Source organism: Notamacropus eugenii, chromosome 2, assembly GCF_028372415.1.
Source record: "Notamacropus eugenii isolate mMacEug1 chromosome 2, mMacEug1.pri_v2, whole genome shotgun sequence".
Taxonomy (NCBI): Eukaryota; Metazoa; Chordata; class Mammalia; order Diprotodontia; family Macropodidae; genus Notamacropus; species Notamacropus eugenii.
In genome coordinates, this window is record NC_092873.1 from 358,844,264 (window position 1) to 358,866,895 (window position 22,632).

At 39.8% G+C, this 22,632-nt stretch overlaps 1 protein-coding gene across 6 annotated transcripts in view; it reads right to left on the reverse strand.

Moving 5' to 3' along the window:
• The window catches only part of STAT3 (signal transducer and activator of transcription 3), a 54,344-nt gene extending 33,508 nt beyond the window's left edge, over nucleotides 1-20,836 (reverse strand). For all 6 annotated transcript variants that reach the window (XM_072646509.1, XM_072646512.1, XM_072646507.1 and 3 more), the window contains exon 1: nucleotides 20,545-20,836. The gene's annotated coding sequence lies outside the window, so the exon portion shown is untranslated. The remainder of the gene's footprint in view (nucleotides 1-20,544) is intronic.
• Between the last annotated feature and the right edge of the window lie 1,796 nt (nucleotides 20,837-22,632).

A 22,632-nucleotide genomic window follows, 5' to 3' on the forward strand; every position in this document is an offset into this window, starting at 1 on the left:
CCTGATACTATAGAGAGCAATATCATCTCCCCATTCCTCAGGCCCAAGACATAGGAGTCATTCAGGCCTCTTCACCCCACTGTCCCTTCTCCAAGTTGTTGCCCAGGTCTGCCAATTTTACCTTTGCAACATTTCTCAAATATACCCCCTTCTCTCCTCTGCTACAGTCACTACTCTAGTGCAGGCTCTCATCACCTCATATCAGGACTATTTTAATAGTCTACTGGGGGACTGGCCCTCCTGAAGACTCTCCCCACTCCCATCTGTCTTCCATTCAGTAACTAGCTTACTTTTCTTAAAGTGAAGGTCTGATCATGTCACCCTCCCACCTGACCTCTGTGGTAAACTCAAGTGTCTCCCTACTGCCACCAGGATTAAATACAAAATGTTCCATTTTATAATTCAAAGTGTCTTTTCTAACCTAACCCCCTTTACCTTTCAAGTCTTCTTAAACCTTTTCCCCAAAACACAGTCTTTGATCCAGTGACACTGGTCTCCTGGCTGTTCCTGGGACAAAACACTCTCTCTTTCAGCTCTGAGCATTCTCTCTGGCTGTCCCTCATGCCTGGAACACACCCTCCTCAGTTCTGCCTACTGACTTCCTTGGTTTCTTTTAAGTATCAACTAAAATCTTCTCCAGGAAGTTTTCCCCAACCCCACTTAATTCCAGTGCCTTCCTTTTGTTAATTATTTCCTCTTTATTTATACATACACACATATATGTATGTATGTATGTATATACACATTTGCTTGTATGCTATCTCTATGGTGCAAGCTCCTTGAGGGAAAGGACACATTATCTCTTGCATCTTTTTGTATCTCCAGTGTAGTAGGTGCTCATTTCACCAAAACTGGTGTCTCCAAAGTTACTATGACCTCTTAGTTGCCAAGTAGATTTAGGATGGCATACGGTAGGTGCTTAACAAATGTTTATTGACTGACTGATCTACTTGGCCTTTGAGTGTCCTTCCAGCTCTAGATCTATGACTCCAAGGCTTGTCTGAACTAATACAGAATGAATTGAGCAGAACCAATACAATTATTTATACATTGATTAGAGTTCTGTAAAGAGCGACATTTTTGAAACAATAAAGAACTCTCATCAATGCAAAGATCAGTCATGCATAACTCCAAACTCATATCTTGGCCGAGAGGTGGTGGCTGGTAGGTACAAAATGAGACGTATATTTCAGATTTGACCAATACAACACAAATTTGGTTTTGCCAGACTATACTTGTCATAAGGGAGAAATTTTATTGAGGAAGGGAAGTGTTTAGTCAGGGAGTAGGTGGGCAGTGACAGTGATGCCAAAAAAATGAAGAAAGAAAAGAATATTAATGAAATATAGCATAATATACTGAAGAGAGTATAAGGCAGTTCAGAGGGGCAGAATTTGATAGTACCATGTTAAATGTGATATATATTTTTTAAAGAAGTCATAAATGGCAGATGATTTCTGTCCTTTGTATATGGAAATGTCCATATTGCCTAATAACTATCAAGTTCATTAAAAGATTATTAAAATAAATACAAAAAGGGGGAGAATGTTTTAAAAGTGCTATTATATCTCTTTAAAATTAAAACTTCAAGATATTTCTTCTACAAAAATAAAAATACATTGATTAATTTTAAGTTCTGTGTCTCTTAGCCTGGGACCCCTTGGGGTATTGTTTTACCTGGAATTTACCTTCTTCTGAAGCACAAAAAGAATATCATGAACAAAACTAAAAACAAGTAATGTTTTTAAATGCATGTAAGTATGGATGGCACAAAATGTCTGACTTGTAAATAATACTTAATTAACAGCAGCCACAACGACTTTGGACAGGACTGTTCACATGGAAATGTTCTGTAAGAGAATATTATACTTTGACAGTATCTTCCACATTTTACCTTAGAAAAATCATTACTCCAGTTTTGTCCCTCTGCCCTCCAACCCCAAAGAGTCAGAAGAGCTGTTCTTTACAACAGGTTTCTCAAACTATGCTCCAATGAATCATAAAGTACTTTTTTTAAATGAGCCTAATGATGTTTTGACATGAAGAATTAAAAATAATAACTTTAGAAGATTTTGCTAGATTGGGTTTTGCCAGAATATTGTTTAAACTGAAGGATTCTACTAATATAAAAAGTCTGAGAATCAGTAATCTACAAAGTCCAAGTGAGGGACTTTTCAAATTTTCAGTTACCCTGTTGAATAAGGTCTAACACTAAGGCCTTTTTTAGACTGCTTCCCTCTCTTCTTTGACAGCAGGTACCTAATGCCCTCAGGTTAATCCACTAACTTTTTCTTGGTAAGCACCCATTCTCCACATTCTTCACAGCCACATACAAGCATCTTAGTTCCATTTTATTCTAAGTTAGAGTCTTCTCTACGATCATCATACTAATGGACTGGAAAGGAGAAATGGAAAAGAGGGGCTACAATTATCCAAAATATTGAATGATCCACAAGGATTATTTCTAATTGTCCTCAATTCATAGGGATTACTTCCTCAGGAATTACCCATACAGTGACTAAGAATACCTACATTTTAAGACAGGACAGTCCATTCCCTGGTATGCCCACTGAATTCCTTTCTATCTATAGGGGAGCCCTAGTTTCAGAGAAGACAGAATTCAGATGCCACTTCTAGAATACAATCTGAAATCCCAGATAGTCACAACTTCATCCTTTTCAGTAGTCACTTGTAGTTAGACTTGAAGGTAACTGGGAGGTCAGTTAACAAAAGTGAAAAGACTAGATTTTTTTAAACAAACAATCGTTTATACTGATGTTGAGAACTGCAGGGCTTTGGTAGGCTGCAAGCTTCATTTAACAGTTAAAACAAGGTAAGAAAAGGATGTAAAAGTAAAATTTGAAAATAATGCTATAAAAAGAGTGAGTGTGAGAAAAATGGACTGACTGGGGTGGGTCCAGCTTTAATCCTTACTGCTATAGCATACGAAAAATAAACTTATGCATGAAAACATTTTGGAAATCAATATTTTTAAAATATCCTGGATTTTTTGATGTAGGGTAAGTAATACAAAATACAAGAACAATAATGATGCCAACAGTTAGATGGCTCAGTGGACAGAGTTCACTTCTCTTTCCAGAGTTCAAATCTGGCCTCAGACACTTACCAGCTGTGTGACTTTGGGCAAGTCACTTCACCCTGTTTGCCTCAATTTCCTCATCTGTAAGATGAACTGGAGAAGAAAATGGCAAACCACTCTAGTATCTTTGCCAAGAAATCCCTAAATGAGGTCATGAAGTGTCAGACACAACTGAAATGGCTGAACAAGGGATCATTAAGGTCAAGGGTTGCAAGACCATACCATCACTCAGAATTTTTTTAACTTGTGGGAAAACATTTTCCCACTATGAACAAGAGATTTCATCTTTATAGCAATTCATAAGAATCTATTACAGTTTACATAAAAATTTCTAATTAAGTTAATATTATGAGTCTAACTTGTGATAAAAATTATAGATGTGCTGATATGAATACAATAATTGAAGTATATTGATATATACATATGCAATGAATAATATAATTTAAAGTCAGAAAACAATTCTTCTTGGTTAAAAAGATGGCTCAGGTGTCTAAGAGAACTTCTATTTCAGTTTATCGCTATACCTCCAAACTCTTATTAAATCTGATAAACTCTGCTAACTTATTAGAAGGTTAGAATTCGGAGGAGGGAAGAGAAGTGTAGTTTTTGATAGTACTCAAGTTCTCTCTGAATCCAATTCTTAAAAGCTGTTCATCTCTGAAAACTGGAGGAACAGGAGGGCACTTAAGGAGGTGAGTTGAGAAGAGGAGGAGGTGGTCTTGATGTGGTAGGCACAATCCTTCCCCCACTCTGCCTAATGACAAGGTTGTGAGGTCTTATCACAGCTGCACAGGCTCTACCTTTATACTGTTGTCTGGTTTCTATCCAGAAATAGAGAATGAATTACTCTCAACTTACAGTAATTGCAGGAGGCGGAGACTACCGGGAATTTGCACAGCAAGGAGGAAGGAAAACCCACTGTTCCACTCCACAAGTGACAATCAGGATCAAAAACCTAGCAGAAGAAATAATATCTAGCCCCTCCCTAGTACATCTGCTGCCTTTGAAGGGCTTAAAAGCCTTTTTCTTTTGAGCACTTAAGCTGCCAAACAAGGGGAGAGATTACTAATTTACTGTTGCATTATTTCAAATGCAACAGCCTAGAGGATCCAGAGCCAATATGCCTAATTCTGTCTTCAGGATGGATTCTAAAGGTAACAATGCAAGACACTGAGCAAGAGAGGAAAGACAAGCCAATAGCTTTTACATTAATGTTACAAACTACAAAAGCAGGTGTACCACTCCCTACAGACAGAATTAGAGCTTAGCAGCATAACTACTTTAAGGCAGAGATCCTTTGCCACTTATTGGAAACTTTAGTAAGCACCACTATTCAGAAGGGCAGATAGGTCTTAAGTCATAGGATAGGTTCCAGGCAAAACTGTTCTTTTCAGACTTCTTGCTTTTCTCCAACTTTGCCTACAAGTATCTGGAATCCTCATGTTTCCCCACTCCTTCTTCCCTAGGCAAGGACTCACCCTCCATATCCCTTCCTTTCTTCCATCTAAATTTACTTGCCTAAAGTCTCATTCCTTCAAAACTTGGTTTCAGAAACAGTGGAAAGAATACTGGATTGAGAGTCAGAGGGCCTGGTTCAAATTGTGATTCTGCTACTTGGCCAGTTTTTTGACTCTGGGCAAGTTGCTTCATCTCAATGGGCCTCAGTTTATTCATCTGTAAAATGAGGGGGTTGAATCAGGGATCTCTACACTCCCTTCCAGCTCCAAATTTATGTTTCCTATGATTTGTTAAGATATTGAGTCATCTCCATGTGCTGTTCTTCCCATATTTGCATTTTAATGGAAAATTCTGAGAATTTCTAGCACTTGGAAAGCTAATGGAAGAAATATGAGGATGAAGGTTTTAATCGTGAAAGCCCTGCCTAGAAGAGTTAATAAGCTGAATAATATTCAAAGTGAGGGAAACTAGGTGATATTTATTACGATCAAATGTAGAGTCTTATGTCTTCACTCTACAAAAATTAGCTGCACAAGTACAGGTAGAGGGGAAAATCTGACGTGAGAAGCAGTTCAGTGACAGAAATCTGAGGGTTTTCATTGACCACAAGTTTAATACAAGTCAACAGTGTAACTCTCCTTCTCTCTCTCTCTCTGGTCCCCAATCTTTGGCTACACTCAAGTTAACAACAAGTAGTTGCTGACTTCATTAAAAGAAATACAGGGTGTCCCAAAAGTCTTAGTGTAATTTTAAGCTATTAAATGGTGCTGTCCAGATTAATGGAGGTTTATTTATTTTATTATTAGGCAGGTTTCAAATTAATGTGTTCAGTTCTACGTTTCATCTTAATTAAGATGACCACTGACAAACTGTTGTATGTTAAGGAGGGAAACCAAGGCAGCAAGGATTCTGGAAATCATTTCGAAAGACAGCTGAAGAAATTAGAGTTCATAATTCATAGAAAAAAGAGTTAGATGGAAGGGCAAGAAGAGAATGTTGAAGGAGGAGACCAGGAACTATTTTTAAATAACTAAAGGTCTGTCATGTGAAAGAAGGAACAGATTTTTTTCCTGAGTTTTTTTTCCTAGAGGAGGTAAAGGCAAGAGCAATGAATGGGTGGACATTACAGAGAAGCAAACACTAGCTTAATAAAGCCCTCCTAAATGGAATGGGCTACCTCCCCAAAAAGATCCACACAAGTAAATTCCAGATATCCATCTCTCAGAGGGTGGGGGTGTGGGGGATAAAGAGTTCTAGCACGAGATAGGGATTTGTTTGCTGGATCAAAGATCCAAATTAAAGAGCTGGAAAGGTCTTTGGGTCACTGAGAGTCCAAACTCCTCACTTTACAAATGAGAAATATGAAGCCAGGGAGGTTTAGGGACTTGCTCTAATTTATACAGGAGAGCTAAATTGGAACCCAGGTCCTCTGACTCTCTAAAGTCAATAATCTATTCACAGTAATATAAACTCTCGGATGTGTCAAGATGACATTTTGCAGTTCCTTCTAATTGTAAGATCTCATGAATTATGAATGAGGTCTAATTCCTTTAAAGAAATCCAGATTAAAAATTTAAGAACTGTGATAAATCAAAATAAAACACCACAAACAGTATATTCTTTCCCTGATGGGAGAAGAGCTACCTCATAGATTCTGGATATTTTAAGAGATTCCTATAAGGAAGTTAGGTAGGGAAATATAGTCACTTCCCTAACACCAGGAGAGTAGCTATTCTGATTCATGTAATGACATTTCATTCACATGACAGGATGTGGATTTAGAACTGGAAGAGACCTTAAAGATTAGGTCCAATTACAACTAGGAGCTATAACCCCCAGTTATAACTATAACTGTGTTAATGGCTTTAGAAGACAGAGTTCATAGATTCATAAAATGTTACAAATAGAAAGGACCTTTGAGATTAACTATTCCAGTTACATCATTTTAGAAGAAGGAAATCAAGATCCAGGAAGGGAAAGTCACCCAAAGATCACCCAAAACACCTGGTTTATAATCAGTGCCTTTTTGACCAAAACTAAGTAATACTCAAACATCTTAAATAGTTGCCTGACATTAACAATGGCAACAATACAAACACATATGGCAAACTTTCATCCAAAAGCATTCCTACTCTATACAACTGCCTAGCTATTGTGAGAAAAGAGTCATCTCTTGAACTGCTGATATTAACTTAATCTGCGATCTCAGCGCATCAACTTGTCTCTGCTGGAATGATGTAGGAGCCTAAAACTAAAGTCTGTGATTAAGTAATCACATGACTACATTCTGAAAATAAAACATGAAACAACTCAGATGACTAAATTTCATTCAGAAGGGTAGTGCTGTGTATGGCACTCCATGGCTAAGTTGGGGTCCCAAAGCAAAAGTTTTAAGCCTTTGGCAGGAGAATAATAATTAAAGAGTCAACTGGATGCCTGTTATTCAACACCCAGACTAAGCATAACTGAGATTCCAACTAGAAAACTGATACAAGTGGAGCACTGGAATTTTTGAGATCTCAAACATCTAGCCTAACATCTTCATTTTACAAATGAAGAAACTGAGGACCTGAGAAGTTAACATGCCCAACATCACTTAACTGGTTACTAAAAAAAATGTCTCAAAAAGAACTCAAGTGTCCTTACGTTCGTCTTTTTATCTCTAGCTCCCAGCATAATGCCTGGCAAGTAGTAGGCACTTGATCAATGCTTATTGATTAACTGTCTCTTTTCACTGTGCCATGCTTCCTCAGAGTGAAGAAAAGGATAAGGTTTAGGTTTTGAGTTCATGACAAACATGTAACGACAAAAAAAAGTTCCTCACTCCTTCAGGGTCCAAGTACAAAGATAAAAATCACTCATCTGGACAAGGGATAGGGACATAGGTTATAATATTTCTCCTAAAGTGACCCCTAAATATTCAAAACCTGTTTCTGGTCTGACTATATTAAAATGCAATGTCTAAAAAAAAAACATCACCGGGAATCTGTGGCATCTCAAAATAAGAGTCAAGATGGAATTCCAAGGTTACAGTAATTAAGATTCCACAAACATAAGTGTCTACTATATGTGCTAGGCCCCAGAAGAGATACAAAGTTATGACATTTCCCCCAAGAGAGGGGCTGTCATTTTGTTGTTGGTACTTTTTAGAAGTTTTTAAACCCCAATGATTGAGGCAATAGGCAGATCACCTGAATTTTTATTCAAATGACAAAAAAATCAGTAGAATATAGAACGAGCATGTTTGTAAAAGTATATAATGGCTTACAGGAAACCAACAAGTATATCAAACACAAGATGTTGTGAAACTGTACATGTTAGAAGGATGGTCTGCAGTTTATAGCTTATGAGGCTCCAGTCCCTTTCCCAAACCTGACTGCTACTTATAGCCATCTTTCCTCTCATTACCATTGCCACCCACCTATCCCTTTTCATTGGTTGCATTGAACCAATGCATGTCTTGGTTTTTAGGTAGCAAAAAAGTCTTGTAGACAATAATCAAAATCTGAAACAGTAAAGCAGCAGAAGGAAAAAACTCAAAATGATGGGTGAGAGGCATCAAGCCAAAATCATGGTGAAGGGCCAGAAACAAGATTCTGTACGTTTGACTTAAATAGTCAAATAGTATAGACTCTGGATAGAGTCAGTATAAGCCTACATAGTTTCTCTACAAATGAAACACTGAAAATCTTATTTGGGAACAAACAAAAAAATGAGAACATTTAATTTCGCTGTATGCCTCCTAAGGCACTAACCACCACAAGTAATATATTCCCTACTACAAAAGATTTACTTCTGCATAAGCTTATGTTACAGTGGGAGAAAAATTTTGGAAGATTTCATTTCATCTTCACATCAAATCACACACTTTAACTTCAAACCAAAAGCCAATGTGAGAAAGGTCACTTGTTTCTAAGATGCTGGGCACCTTGCCAATTAGTAAAGTGTTTCTTTAAAATATTACTGAGATTACTGCTTAGCTAAAAGTGACCTCGGTATATTACGACTATGCAGCCAATCTCATCTATTAGCTTCAGTAAAGATAAGGTAAGGAAAAGGCTAATTGATCAGGAAGTCCAAAGTCCAGGCACTGTGAGTGGGATGACTAGCATGACTAAATTCTTGGAAAGACAGAGTATTTAACTGCTTGGAAAGAAGCATTAGGTTATGAGCAGTTTCAGCAGAGCAAAGAAGAAAGGGTTCTCTGATAAGTCTACTTATGAATCAAACTGGAACTCCAAAAAGCCACTTCCAACAGTACCTCACCAAAAAGTGGAACTCAAAACTGTACAGGGTTTCGCTACAGGTCTTCCAATAAGTCCCTTGGACCAAAGTGAGCAGAAAGACTCATGATAACTGAGGGCAGAGAAGGAAGATTTCAGTGGGCTCCTTGATAATTCCATTTATTTGCAAGAGTTACTATAGCCTTCAGATAATGCTGGCCACCCAGAACCCCAAAGGCAATGTGACCACCAGGATTTGACCACTGCGAAACTAAGAAGACTTATTACTATGGTATGAGGATTTGGGGGCCCTTAGAGTTATCCCTTAGAGTTATTTCCAAAATACTCCAAACAGTAAAAGGCTTTTTTCCAGCTTTAGATGGTCACTATCAAAGTAAAATTTTGAGTTCCTCATTAATATATATTTACTTCTTAGTAATGAGGATTGGTTTCTTCCTTTTCTACTTTGTATGTGTTACTCAAATCATTGCAAGATCAAGAAAACTACGAAGATATAGATATACTATCAAGATATAGATGGAAGGTGCCCAAAATACACCTTTAGGTGATAAAGCAATATTTCAGTTATGCAATTTGGGAAACAACAGCTTCTATAGAATTAACATGGGCACAGTATATAGTCAATAAACCAAACATCAATAGATCCTAAAACTTGATTTCTATATATTTTCTGTCAGATTCTTGAGAAACATTCATTCATTAAAAATGAACATGACATGAACAACACCGAACAAGTGACATAAACAAATATTTCCCATAACTAAAACTGAGATTGGCATTTAGCAAAAAGTTAAGGGTACTATAAAACCAAGGGGGTGCGAATCAACTGGGGAATGGATGAAAAATGATGATAAATGAATGTAACAGAATATTATTATATCATAAGAAATGACCATAGGGATGGTTTCAGAGAAATCTGGGAAGGCTGGTATGAAACAAGTGAAGTGAGAGGAACCAAGAGAAGAATTTATATAATTACAACAACACTGGAAAGAAAATAACTCTGAATGACTTAACTCTGACCAATTCAATGATCAGCCATGATTCCAAAAGATGATATGCTACCCACCTCTTGACAGAAATAATGGATTAGAATACAGGAATAAGATACACATTTCTATTGTTCAGCTGTTTTGGGTCATGTCCAACTCTTTGTGACCCTTTTGGGGGTTTTCTTGGTAAAGATATTGAAATGGTTTACCATTTCCTTCTCCAGCACATTTTACAGATGAGGAAACAGAAGCAAACAGGGTTAAGTGACTTGTCCAGGGTCACACAGCTAGTAAGTGTCTAAAGCCAGATTTGAACTCAGAAAGTTGAATCTTCCTGATTTCAGGCCTAGCATTCTATCCAACACACCACCTAGCCAACATAGGAATTTGTTTTGTCTGACCACACCTACTTGTTATGAGGTTTTTTCTTTCTTTTTTAAATTTAGAGGTGGGTGGGAGGGAAGAGATAGGGTAATAAGGAAGGAAGGAAAGAAGGAAAGAAAGAAAGAAGAAAAAAGGGTCATGGAAACATTTTTAAATGCCCAAAATAGAACAGACCAGAAAAAAAATCACAGATAAGTAGGGTAGCTTTGAAAGTTACATGTTGAACTTGTTACATTTATATTTAAAAAGAAAAGCAAGATTACATAATAGAGATTTTCAGTTTCATGTACAATTTTATTTTTCTGTTCTATATATGTATGGATTGCTCATTTTATTTATTAGGTTCAAATGAAAAAGAAATTTCTAAAAAAACAAAAAAAAGCCATCATCAGGTATATCCTCAATGTGTCCTGGATGAAACTGTCACCTTAATCCTCAGGAAGCCTTCTTCCAAACTATTTAACTTTCAAACCCTGTCTTAAATAGTCTGAAAATCATCTGAACACTCACTCCTATTTACAAATGTTCATGGGCAAGGTATAGAAAGGAAAAGAGCTCTGGACCAGGACTTCTGGTCCCAATCAAACTATATTCAATGTTTAAACATACATTGACCATTTACTTGCCATGTGCAAAGCACACGGAAGAATAAACAAAAACACGGCCCTTGCTCTTTCAAGAAGCTTATAATATAATCAAACTAATGAGCCATGGGAAGTATGCAAATAACATAAATGATCGTAATACAAAAGAGAACCAGATAAATGAATAAGAGGTACAAATACTGTGTTATGAGAGGCCCTAAGAAAGAAAGATTCCCCAGGTAGGAATGAGGGAATGTTTTATGGAGGAGATGACATCTGAGTTCTATCTAGAGTAGACACTGCCATTCTCTGGCCTTAGGGAAGTCACAAACCTTCAATCTCAGATTTCTTATCTGTAAAACAAGGGAAGTGGACCAGATTACTTCTAAATTCCCTTCTATGGTTTTATAGGCAGCTCCAACCTAGTAAAGCACAGAATGTTCAAGGACAGAAGTATTGGTAATTGTTCATAAGGCATCCAATTATCCTGCCATCCTATTGATAGCAGGTTCAGGGTTCCAGTAACCTAGGTTCCTCACCTTGAAGTCATCCTCAGCACTTCCTTCTCCATTACCACCTCCAAGTCTTGTTGATTTGCCTACGATGACATCTCCCAAATTCATCCACTCCTTTCTACTTTCAGCCACCACCCTAGCTCAGGTGCTCATCACTTCTCACCTGGTCTCCCAACTGGTCTTTCTGCTTCTAGTCTCTCCCCTCTCTAATCCATTTTCTACAGAGCTGACAAAATCATCTTCCTTAAATAAAGGTCTTCTCACATCATTATCTTGCTCAAGAACCTTTAGGGGATCCCTATAGAATCTAAGACAAGAAACACACTCAGCACAGTTCCAAAATTCTTTCATATCATTTCCCTTCATTTACACTACATTCTGGATGACTGGCCTTTATGTCAGTGCCCAAACTTGACTTTCTATCTCCCACCTCTGTCACTGACCCCCATCCCTAACCTCCTCACCTCTGCCTCTTAGAATCCTTAGTTCACTTCAAGGCTCAGTTCTGATGACATCTTCTTTCCATGTGAAACCTTTCCTGATCTCCCTACTTGTTAATGCTCTCTCACTTCTCAAATTATCTGACTTTTACTTAACTTTTTACATGGTGTATCCTTCAGTAGAATGTAAGCATCTGAAGGGAAGGACTGTTTGTCCTTTTTGTGTCCTTTTGCCTAGCACATAAGGATAGGGAATGGACCTGTGATTTCAACAGTATAGAGAACTCTCAGCTACAGAAACTTCCTCTACCAATGTAGGTAGGCACCTTCTATGAAATTCTTACCTAGAGCTCTGAGTTTAATGACCCTGTTGCCCAGAGTCACAAAGCCAGAAGAACTTGAACCCAAATCTTCCTGGCCCCAAGGCTGTCTCTCTATTTACTACACAATGCTTCCTCCTGTACTGCTTAATAAATGTGTAAAGCTATCACTTTATTATGATCACTGCATGGACTATTACAGTAACTTTCTAACAAGTCTTTTCTCTTCCATTTTCTCTCCCTCTAAGCCATCCTTCACATTACTTCTATTTTAATTTTATACACAAAGATCTGACCACTTCTCTATTCAATTTTTTTTTTATTAAGTCTCTACTGCCCACCAATTCAATTCAATATTTTAGCAAGTAACATTAAAATTCCTTAGCCTGGCATTAAAGCTCTTCTACCTTCTAGTGATCCTCTTCCTTAGCTCACATTACATCTTCCAATTTTTTCTACTTCTGGCCAAACTAAATGACTTGTCATCCCCATACATACCATTCATTCTCCCCTCTGCCTGAAATGCTCCCCCCTCTCCAAATTTCTTCTGGATCTTGAAAGAAAAAGTTCAAATATCTCCTAGGAGTTAGAACTGGAAGGGTCCTTGGATATCACCTAGGCCAAGCCTTGATTTTCCAGATGAGGAAACTGAGGTTCAGAATGGCAGAGTAATTTGCACAAAGTCCCAGGAGCTGAGCAAGGATTACAACCTTTGCCCTATGACTCCAAATTCTGGGCTTTTCCCACAATACACTGTTCTTGAGGCAACATCTTTTCCTGAGCAGATCCCACAAGATACTTTCCAATCACCTCTCTAAAACATTTAGCATTATTGAGAGTTTTGAATTATATATTATGTGTGTCATACCCCGCCCCCCCCCCAATAAACTGTAACCATCAATCAACTAGTATTTATTAAGTGAAAACTATGTGGCAGGCAATGAGCTTGGGGATTGTCTGGTAAAACTTTTAAGTACTATATGTGAGTTGTTATCCTTGCCATCTAAAATTGACTTTATTAAACCAAATAAGGTTACTGACAAATTCACAAAGAATTCAATTTTTATAAGCATGTGTACCTATGGTTTGTAGAAATGCATATACATCCAACGTTTTATGAATATTCTCCCCAGCAGCTGCTGTCTGAAGTTCAGGCTTTCACAATCTCAGTCAGATTATTACAACAAAACTAGGGGGAGGAGGAAGTGTTCTATAAACAGGTCAAATTATCAACATGGTAGGACATCAGGTGGTTAGCCTTAGATAAGGGCAGGATTTCCCCACCCCACCCCCCTTGCTGGCCTCCCCTTCACCAATCCAAGTCAATTTCCAGAAACTGCAATTATAAAAACTGCCCAAACCCAACCTCTAACCATTGCCTGGAGGGCCTCCTCCACAACAAGAATATTGCTAATTTACCAGGTTTACTTTCGGTTTCAGACACGGCTCAGCCACTGGTCCCTGCCCCAAAGAGAACTAAGAAGCAAAAAAGGCTTCTCCTTCTTTAGCACAGTGCCCAGCACACAGCAGGCACAAATGTTTGTTCTAGTGATATAATGGATAAAGTACTTACTGGTTCAAATCTGACTGACATTGCCCGTGACCATGGGCAAATCACTTATCTATATACTACATATAGTATAGAATATATGCTATACATAGTAAGGTATAGTATAATATAGTATTTACCTTTGGGTTGTGAGGCTGAAATATGAACATACATGAACATTTACAATTTTAAAAGTTATATACATACACACACATATTAATTATCACTATGATCGTTACATTTATTATCTAAAACCTCAGAGCAACAGTGAAAAATCAGTTCAGACTCTTAACTATAAAGCTCAGCATAAAGACCTCCCAGCAAAAGAAGACAATGAGGCAGTCTGTAAACAGCATTTGCCAGAACAAAGTGGACAAGGGAAACTCAGGTAGACTCAGCCCAGAGCTTGGAAGTAACAGTGGCTTCACTGGAACAGAAAAATACAAATTGAGACACTTCTAGTAAGACTCAAGATGTTCCCTCCACCTGAAGCACCCTCCTCTCCACTGTCTATGTTCCTAACCTATGTCACTCCCTTTCTGCTTTTATCTTGCCTCAGAACTCATTTCCTCCAGTAAGTTTTCCTAGATGAACCCCATTCAACTCTGATCACAGAATATTCAGCATAGGAAGAGGCCTTGGAGGTCATTTAGTCCAATCCATACCTGAAGAAGCCCTTCTACAACACACTCAGGGCTCATTTATGTACCTCAGATCAAATGTCATGAGAAATAACGCCAATGAAGAGGATGTTAAAATGGTTTCATTGTATCAAACGTTGCTTGAAATGGGCTATAACACGGAAGGAGTGTGGGGTGGTAGAAAGAAGACCGGACTGTAGTCAAGGAAGATCTGAGTTCAAATCTCTCCACAATTAACTGTGAAGTCAATCAATCAAACATTTATGAAACATCTAAGCACTGTAGTAGGACAGAAGTTAAATCATTTCTGCCCTAAAGTAGCTTAAATCTAGTGAGGGGTAAAGAACATGTACATGTGTAAGTATATACAAAATAGAAGGGTAGAGGCCCTGCAACTGGGGAGAGTCGGGAAGGACATCATGTGTAAAGTGGTCCTTCAGCTGAGCCTTGAAAGAAACCAGGGTTAGGAAGGGTTGGAGGTGAGGAGAGCACACAATCCGTCCATAGGTCCAAAAACTAGGTGTGAGGAACAGTATGGAGGAAAATTTGACAGGTCTGGTGTGAACATGAATGGGAAGGTCAGAAAAGTAAGAGGAGGCTGGGTTGTAAAAGGTTTTAAATGCCAGGCAAAGAGTTTATACCTGAGCCACTAGAGTTTAATATGGAGTAAATAGGGTAGTGATAGGGTCAGAGTTGGAACTTAAGGTAGATTGTAGTGGGGAAAGAGAAGAAACCAATCAGAAGACTGCTACTGCAAGAGCCTGAACAAATGATGATGAAGTGCTAGAATAGAGGGATGGACATGTGAAGAGAGAGGGGGGACAGAGCAGAGCAGTGTTGTGAAGAAAGGAACAATATTTGGTAATTTCATGAAAATATGGGGTGAATGAAAGTAGTACTTCCAGGATGATACCATATTGTTCGATCCCCTGGAAGGTTGTCTCTACCTCCTTGAGGAAACTAAGACTCTTGTACAACTGACCAACTGGTGAGTCCCTGTATCTTCACATATCCAAAACAAATCATAAAATTTCCTTTATATACATATTTATATATACAGGTTATATAGGACAGTAAGGAAGTTTGGGCCTATGAAATCCCAAACTCACACTATGAAAAGATCTTGTACACTGTGACAAAAACTGGCTACTACAGGAAGTATAATTAAAAGGAACTTTAAGAAACAGGGAGCCCCAAAATCAGGATTCAGCAGGTACAGGAACTGAGGCCAAGAAAGGTTAAGGGATTTGCCCAAATTCTCTCAGTTAGGAACAGAGCAGAGACTAACCCTCAGGTCTTTTGACACCTAATCTAAAACACTTTTCCATTACTCCACACCAAAGCCGTAAAACACATGTTCCTTTGGCCTATTTATCTAAAAAGCCAACAAGGATGGGGGTGGGGCAGGGCAGGGAGACAAGAGATTCAACCAGTCAACTCTACTGAAGAAGGGGAAGGGGGTGATAAAGGGAGGCTATGCTGTGATGGAAAGTTTTCTGTGCTTGATCCACATGCAAAATGAGAAGTAATGAGAGTAAAAGTTGACTCTTCCAAAAACTTTAGAAATATGCCATCAAAGCAATCACACTGGATGGCCCTCCAGATCAAAGTTCATGATATTAAACTCTAGTTTCTACCAATAAGTATGTAACCACAACCTTTCATGTTTTCACTATTACTTTAAGACACACAAAAAGCCGGGTAATTTTGTTCCCTAGTTCTCACGCAGTGCTGCTGTCTGGGGGCCCTGAAGGTCCTTTAGAAAATGCCAACTCCCTCTAGGAGCTGAGGAATGGTCTAAGGACTGTAATCAAGGTTTTCAAATACAGACTGAAGCTAAAAATGTTAAGTTCTTTGGCACAAACAGGCCCAATGTATCTTTTTCAATGAAAGGAGTCATCCAGTGATGTTGGTACATCTGTTCTCATAACCATATTTAATCACAGAGGTAGAGGGGACCTGCAGATCACTGCCCACCCCTCTTGTGACTCTATCTAAACTCTACCCACCCTTTATGAGTCTGCTTAATTAAATTCTCTCTTCCTTCATGAAGCTTCCAACATCATTCTAGCCTGTGGTGATCTGTCTCAGTTGTCTGTCCTAGATATTTGGTACTTCATTGCACAGTGGAAAGAGCATGAACCTTGGAGTCAGGTCAATCCTGCCCTTGACACTTAGTGGCTGCATGTTTCATTTAAATTTTCAATTCCCTCAACTGCAAAATGGAAAAATACCATCTGTAGTAATCAACTGGCCTGTTTGGAGGGTCAAATAAGATGGTAGATCTAAAGCACTTTGAAAATCTCAAAACGCTATCCAAATATCAGTTGTTATGATTTTATTACTGCCTTGAAACATGTACTTTGCTATATTAAACTGTTATTTCTCTCATCTAAATTTTCATACTATCATATCAACTCATTTTATCTCTCTATCTCAATTGGAATCTTGACTCCCCAAGTCTCCTGTAAAGTCCTTGAAGATAAGAAGAGTACTTCTATATCTCCTTCAGTGGCCACTATAGTGTCTTACCTCATACACAATATTCACTACTTAGTAAGTGCTTGTTGAATTGATTTGGGCCCTTTATTGGTTGACTGGTTTGTGAAGTGCATGAAGAAAGAGATGCTGCATAAAAGCTTTCAGAAGACAATCTGATGTTCCATATTCTACAGCTGGGGAAACAAGCAGACACAGAAATGACTTGTGCAAGAAAGGAAAGAGAAATTATGTTAGAAAAGAAATGGTGCCTCCAATACCACAACTGACCTCAGCACAGTGACATTTAGGTCACAACTTACATGAATCTGCAGATTAATAAAGTAAATAGTCCTTCCCATTAGCCAAATACCTGTTTATTCTGAAGAACAATTCTACTAAGGAATTAAGATAAACTATTATTTAAATGATCTTCAGCAACCTGAAAGTCTCCCAAACTAGATTCCATTTACACTTTTACTACCAACTATCAATTTGCTATCAACATTGAATCAAAGTATATTTTAACATGCAGAAGAGAAAGTAGCCTAATGCAGTGAAAAATGCACAAGGCCACTAGCCAATGGCATCATCTTGGGTAAATCATCTTCATTCTCTGAACCTCAGCGCCCTCATCCGTAATATGACAGGGCTGGACAAAATGCTCTAAGGTCCCATACAACTCTGAAATACTTATGATTCCTGAGAATGTCATTATGTCACTTCTGTTTTCCAGCAGGGACTCAGGCTCAGTCAATATTTTCACTCTTACACACATTTAAGTTAAGCAAGCCAGACCTGGTACAATAGAAAGAGCACTAGATGAGGAGTTAAGGCCTGGGTTTTTTCTATGACCTATTCCACTTCTTGGCAACTGTGTGAGTTGGGGCACATCATTTTTGTCTCTGAGTCTCTACTTTCTCATTTGCAAAATGGGAATAACATCACCAACCTGTTCTTAAAGAGATCAAATATGACAATCAAAGAACAAGAATGTATTCTAATCAATGGCAGCTGAGATAGGCCCTTTGACCCTAGCAGTTCTGCCCTTATCAACTGCTATATTTCCAATTTCCAAAAAATAGTAAAATACTTTTGACTTGGCCCTGATAGCAGGTAGCGAATCTGTAAACAGCAGGTTTGAGTAGCTACATACCTGAGGAGGTATTTATAATTATAACAGAACAGAGTACTAGGTCTAGAGAGAGAAGACTTGGGTTCCAATTCCAGGTCTGCTATTTACTATTACAGATTCTGTGAGGAGACCCCAGAGCTCAGACCACAACTCACCCTAGCACAATGACATTTAGGTCATGATTACCTACGTGACCTTGGTCAAGCCATTTAATATCTCTGAACCTCAGTTTCCTTGTGTGTAAAATAAGAAAGTTTATCTAAAGCTTCTCTAAGGTCCCTTTCAGCTCTTACCCCTATAATTTGATGACTTTTTTGTCTTCTTGTTTTCCGTTTTGAAATCCATTATTATATTTAAGATGCACACTCTGATATGGCTGCATGCTAGCTCTCTGAGGCTCTTAAAGAAATGAGAAGTAACTTTAATACTGATGAGCAGGTTAAACACTCACAGAAAAAGCCTTTTTGTTCATTCAGTTTTGTATTATTCACATGATAATGACCAATCGTGAATTGTGTATATTCTTTACAGGTAAGACAACCGATTACTTCTCAGCATACATAAAGGATAAGAAGTACCCTAAATATGTTATATAAGTGAGGGGAAGGAAAATGACAGACTAAATCTATAACCACATATCTACTTAATAGAACAATAGAGCTAACACAACAAGTAACAGACATTAAAGGCAACCTGAGCAATGCTTAGTTGTGCAAAGTGTGCCCCATTTTAAGCCACACATATCAAATATCATTTAAGTTTATGCACAAGTTTTCACCAAGAGGTCTTGCTAGTCTTTGTTTCCCTTTTCTTCTGCATTTACCCAAGATCTTGGCCCTGAGACAGAATACTCCCACTTGTTATTACTTCACTCTGACCTGTACAATTAAGCAACACCACAATCCAATAAGTGCAATGGTTCAATTATTTATCTTCTGTCCTCCTTTATCAGGTTTTTTTTTAAATGAACAACAAATTGGAGAGGGAAAGCACCTAAGGGACGTATTACATTTCTCTGAAGCTATTTGTTTGTATATAAAATCTAGCTAATAACCAGACAAAAAACATGGGGAGGAATTTAGGAAGAGTCTCTGAAAAGCCATTTATGTCTACCCAATTACGGGGAGTGGGGGGAGAGCACAAAAGGAAAATTAATGTCCATGCAACTCAATAATTTCATATTTTCTTACCAAAAAGTAGGATGAGATTTAGAGCCTTAGAGATGATGAAATGACAGAGCAATATTTATATGATGTTTTAAGATTCACTAAGGACTGTCCTCACTACAGATTGTAAAGGGGGAGTAAAAGTATTATCTACATTTTTATGGATGAGGAAACCAAGATTAACTCTAGTCACACAGATACTAAGTCTCAAAACCAGGATTTGAGCCTGTTTTTCCTAACTCCAAGTCCAGCCCTCTTTCTGTTACATCACACCAGTTTCTCACTTTAGTCTGAGCCTTTTATTCTAAAGGCAAGAAAACCAAGGCACCTAAAGTCAAATATTGACTGACCTTTATTACCTATATGATACTGGGGAAGGCATTTAACATCTCTGGTCTTCAGCTACTATGTCTGTCAAATCCTAGAGATGGACTAGATCATTTCTCTGGATCTATCTAGTTCTAATTCCCATTAACACCTACCTATATGTCTGATTGTAAATCAAGCATTCTTTCCACCATCCCTGGCTATCATCCCTCAATCCCACCTGGATCCAAGGCAACATGATTGCCTATATAGAACAGAAACAAGGAATATAGCCATGGGAATCATCTCTCAACTCTAGATTCCCCAGGCATTTCTCTGATAACTCCCTTGAAGAGAAGGGTAAGGAAGATAGAATGCCACTGGGAAGAAGAATTGTCTTCACTTAAAGAATGACAGAAGAGGAGAAAGGAAAGATGGGTAGGGGAAAAAAACTCTTTCATTAGAGGGGAGGAGGTAGGACTGTTTTCCCATGAAAAGAAATGGTAAGGAGAGAATACTGACAGTCTTTTATTGAAGGAGAAAATGGCTTAGCACAGTGTCTGGGAAAGAGTAGGTGCTTAATAAATGTTTCTTGATTGACTGCAAAGAAAGGGGTCTCTCCTCTGGGAGGAAGAGTGATAAGGTAGTCTGTTTTTCTTTGGGGGCAGGTGGGGAAGCTTTTTCTCCTTGGAGGCCAAGAGGAGGGCAAATAATGGGGAAGCCCTGACTTTGCTTAGAGAAAAAGACGCAGAGATCTCTCCACGGGGGCATGTTAAAGGGAGAATGCCGGGGAAGCCTGGCTACTCCAAGAGGGAAGAGGGAGATGGGAAGGAGAATCGGGGAAAGGAGTATTGTCTCCAGGGATGATGTGAGGAAGGTGAACGGGAAGAAGGAGGACTCTCTGGGAGTGACGGGAAGAGGGGGAGGGAAGGGGGAGGAATATCTCCCCAGGAGGGGAAGGAAGGAGGAGAGAAGGGAGGATTCGCTCTAGGGGGAACAGAAGTAGGCGAAGACAGAGAGAGGAGGGGAGGAGGGAGGAGCACTCTCTACCCCCGGGATGATGTGGGGAAGGAGAAATGGAGGAGGGGGGACTATCTCCCTCAGAAGGAGTAGGCGGAGGGTAACGAAAGGGGGGGAGGGAGGAAGGTCTGTCTCCCCAGGGGGGACAGCAGTGGAGGGGAAGGAAGGAGAAAGTGAGGCCTCTCTCCCTTTCCGGGCGCCCCGCCCCTCACCTGGTCCCGGAGCTGCGGCCTGTGACAGGCCCTGCGGCCCCGCTGCTGGAGTGGCCCAAGATGCAGGCCAAGTGCCTAGTCCCTTCAGGCCGTGCAGGCGGCGAGGTGGCTCCTAAACTGCCTCCGCTCAACCGTAACCCGAGACCCGGAGCTGGAGGCGGCGGGACCCGGATGTGGGGGGGGTTACGTCTTCTGGCCGGGGTTCGGGCTCCCGGGGACCCTTCTCAGTTTAACGTCGAAACCCACTCCTCCTTCGCCGCTACCGCCGCTGCTCCGGAAACGGCTGAGTAACAAGCCACCCAACCAATCGCCACTAGGATCCCTGCCAGCCAAGACCCGCCCCTAAAGCATAATTCATGAGGCCCCCAGCCGCCTCGGCCACTCAGAGTCCTGAGTCGATTAATTATGCATCAGGAACCCCGCCCCTAGAACCAATGAGCAAACACCGACCAGATAAATTATGCAGAATAAGTGACGTATGGAGGGGGACGCCCCCGTGCGGGCTGTTCCCTAGGTGGCGCTGCCCCTCCCGCCGGAGCAGCAGGAACAGCAAGGGCTAAGGCCGAGGAAGCCCCGGAGGGAGGGAGGGAAGATGACGGGAATGTACTGCTGAAAACTCAGCTGAGTTCCTGGCAAGGCGTGACGTCAAAGGCACTTTAAATGCCCCTAGTGCGGCTCCCTCCTCCCCTCACCCCACCCCCACCCTACCCCGGACCTCTGGAACTGCCAGGTGCTAGACGAGGGTGGAAAAGACCGAGGGAGCCACTTGGGAATGGAGCCGTCTAGCAGACCCCCTCACACTCCACCCCTCCTCGGGGCACTCAGTGCCAGCGGGAAGGGCCAAGTCCCAGGGCTGGGGAGAACGAGAAACATGTGGCACAGTCCTTGTCCGCCTACAGGCTGCTGTGCGACACTGGGCATTGCATGCGAGCAACACCCTCAGCCCCACTCACGGAAATGAGGAAAGACATGACGCATACATACAAGAAGGATAAAAACGAGTCGAGGGAGAGAGACTCGGTAGTCCGATTTCCCCGTCCAGTCTTCTGAAGACCCCAGACCGCTTTGCACTTGACCTTGGATAGCGCTACACAGTAGCCAGTGTCGGTGTTGAGCCCTGTGCACTAGAATGACATTATTTAATGTCATCTTCTGACGTGTTTGCTCAACCATCCTTGTTGGCATTGTCTGCCAAAAGAGCTTCCACACATAGAGGAGCCGATACCTGTCTTAGAGACTTGCTAGTGCTCAAAGGCACAGATAATTTTCAGTGAAAACAGTCCGGAGGCCTGAGTTAAAGTGTAACCTTGACCTTTCTTAGGCTCAATGTAACTACTACACCCAACAGAAAGAACTACCTACTTCAGCCAATAATTAATGTTTTTTCCCCTTCTATAAGAGGGACCATGTAAGGTGTCCCAAGAGTTTAAGGATTAAAACTACACCAAGACTTGTGGGTCAGCCTGTACTTGTGAGATGTAGTACTCTCTCCAACCATGCTGGTCTGGATCCATTCTTCATCTCATTTTGTTCAACTTTGGTCCTTGTTTTCTATTAAATCCTCCATAGGAAATCTGCCCAACATGTCAAGCTTGAAAACTCTCAAATTGAGTAATGCTGTTCAAAGCAACGGTTAAATGGTATTCCAGAGGACTGATAATGAAAAATGTGCCATACCCAACCTACTCCTTCCTGCCTGGCATTGACATGAAGTTGGGGAGATATCGTTTCCCTGCAATGTCCCTACTCTTAGTGGCAATTTCCTGTAATCAAAAGTTTTGTAAGCTTAATACCAGATCTATTAAATAATAGATTGTTGGTAGGGGAATATCTGAGGTTAAGTCAAAAATTAAGCTACTAGGCTTAGGACTTCAGACCAACAACAATAAGTTAGGGTCCTTTAATTCTTATTAATAGTGTGGAGACAATCAGGTCAAGGTTAGGATACATAGTTATTATTTTGTCTCAGTTGGTTAATGTTAAAAGAAAAATGGTTTGTGGTCTATATGGTAAATGCTTTAAAAGAAGCATCACATGACCAGAAGTTGGAATTGTTTTATGATGTGATATGTACTGTGTTAAAAATGA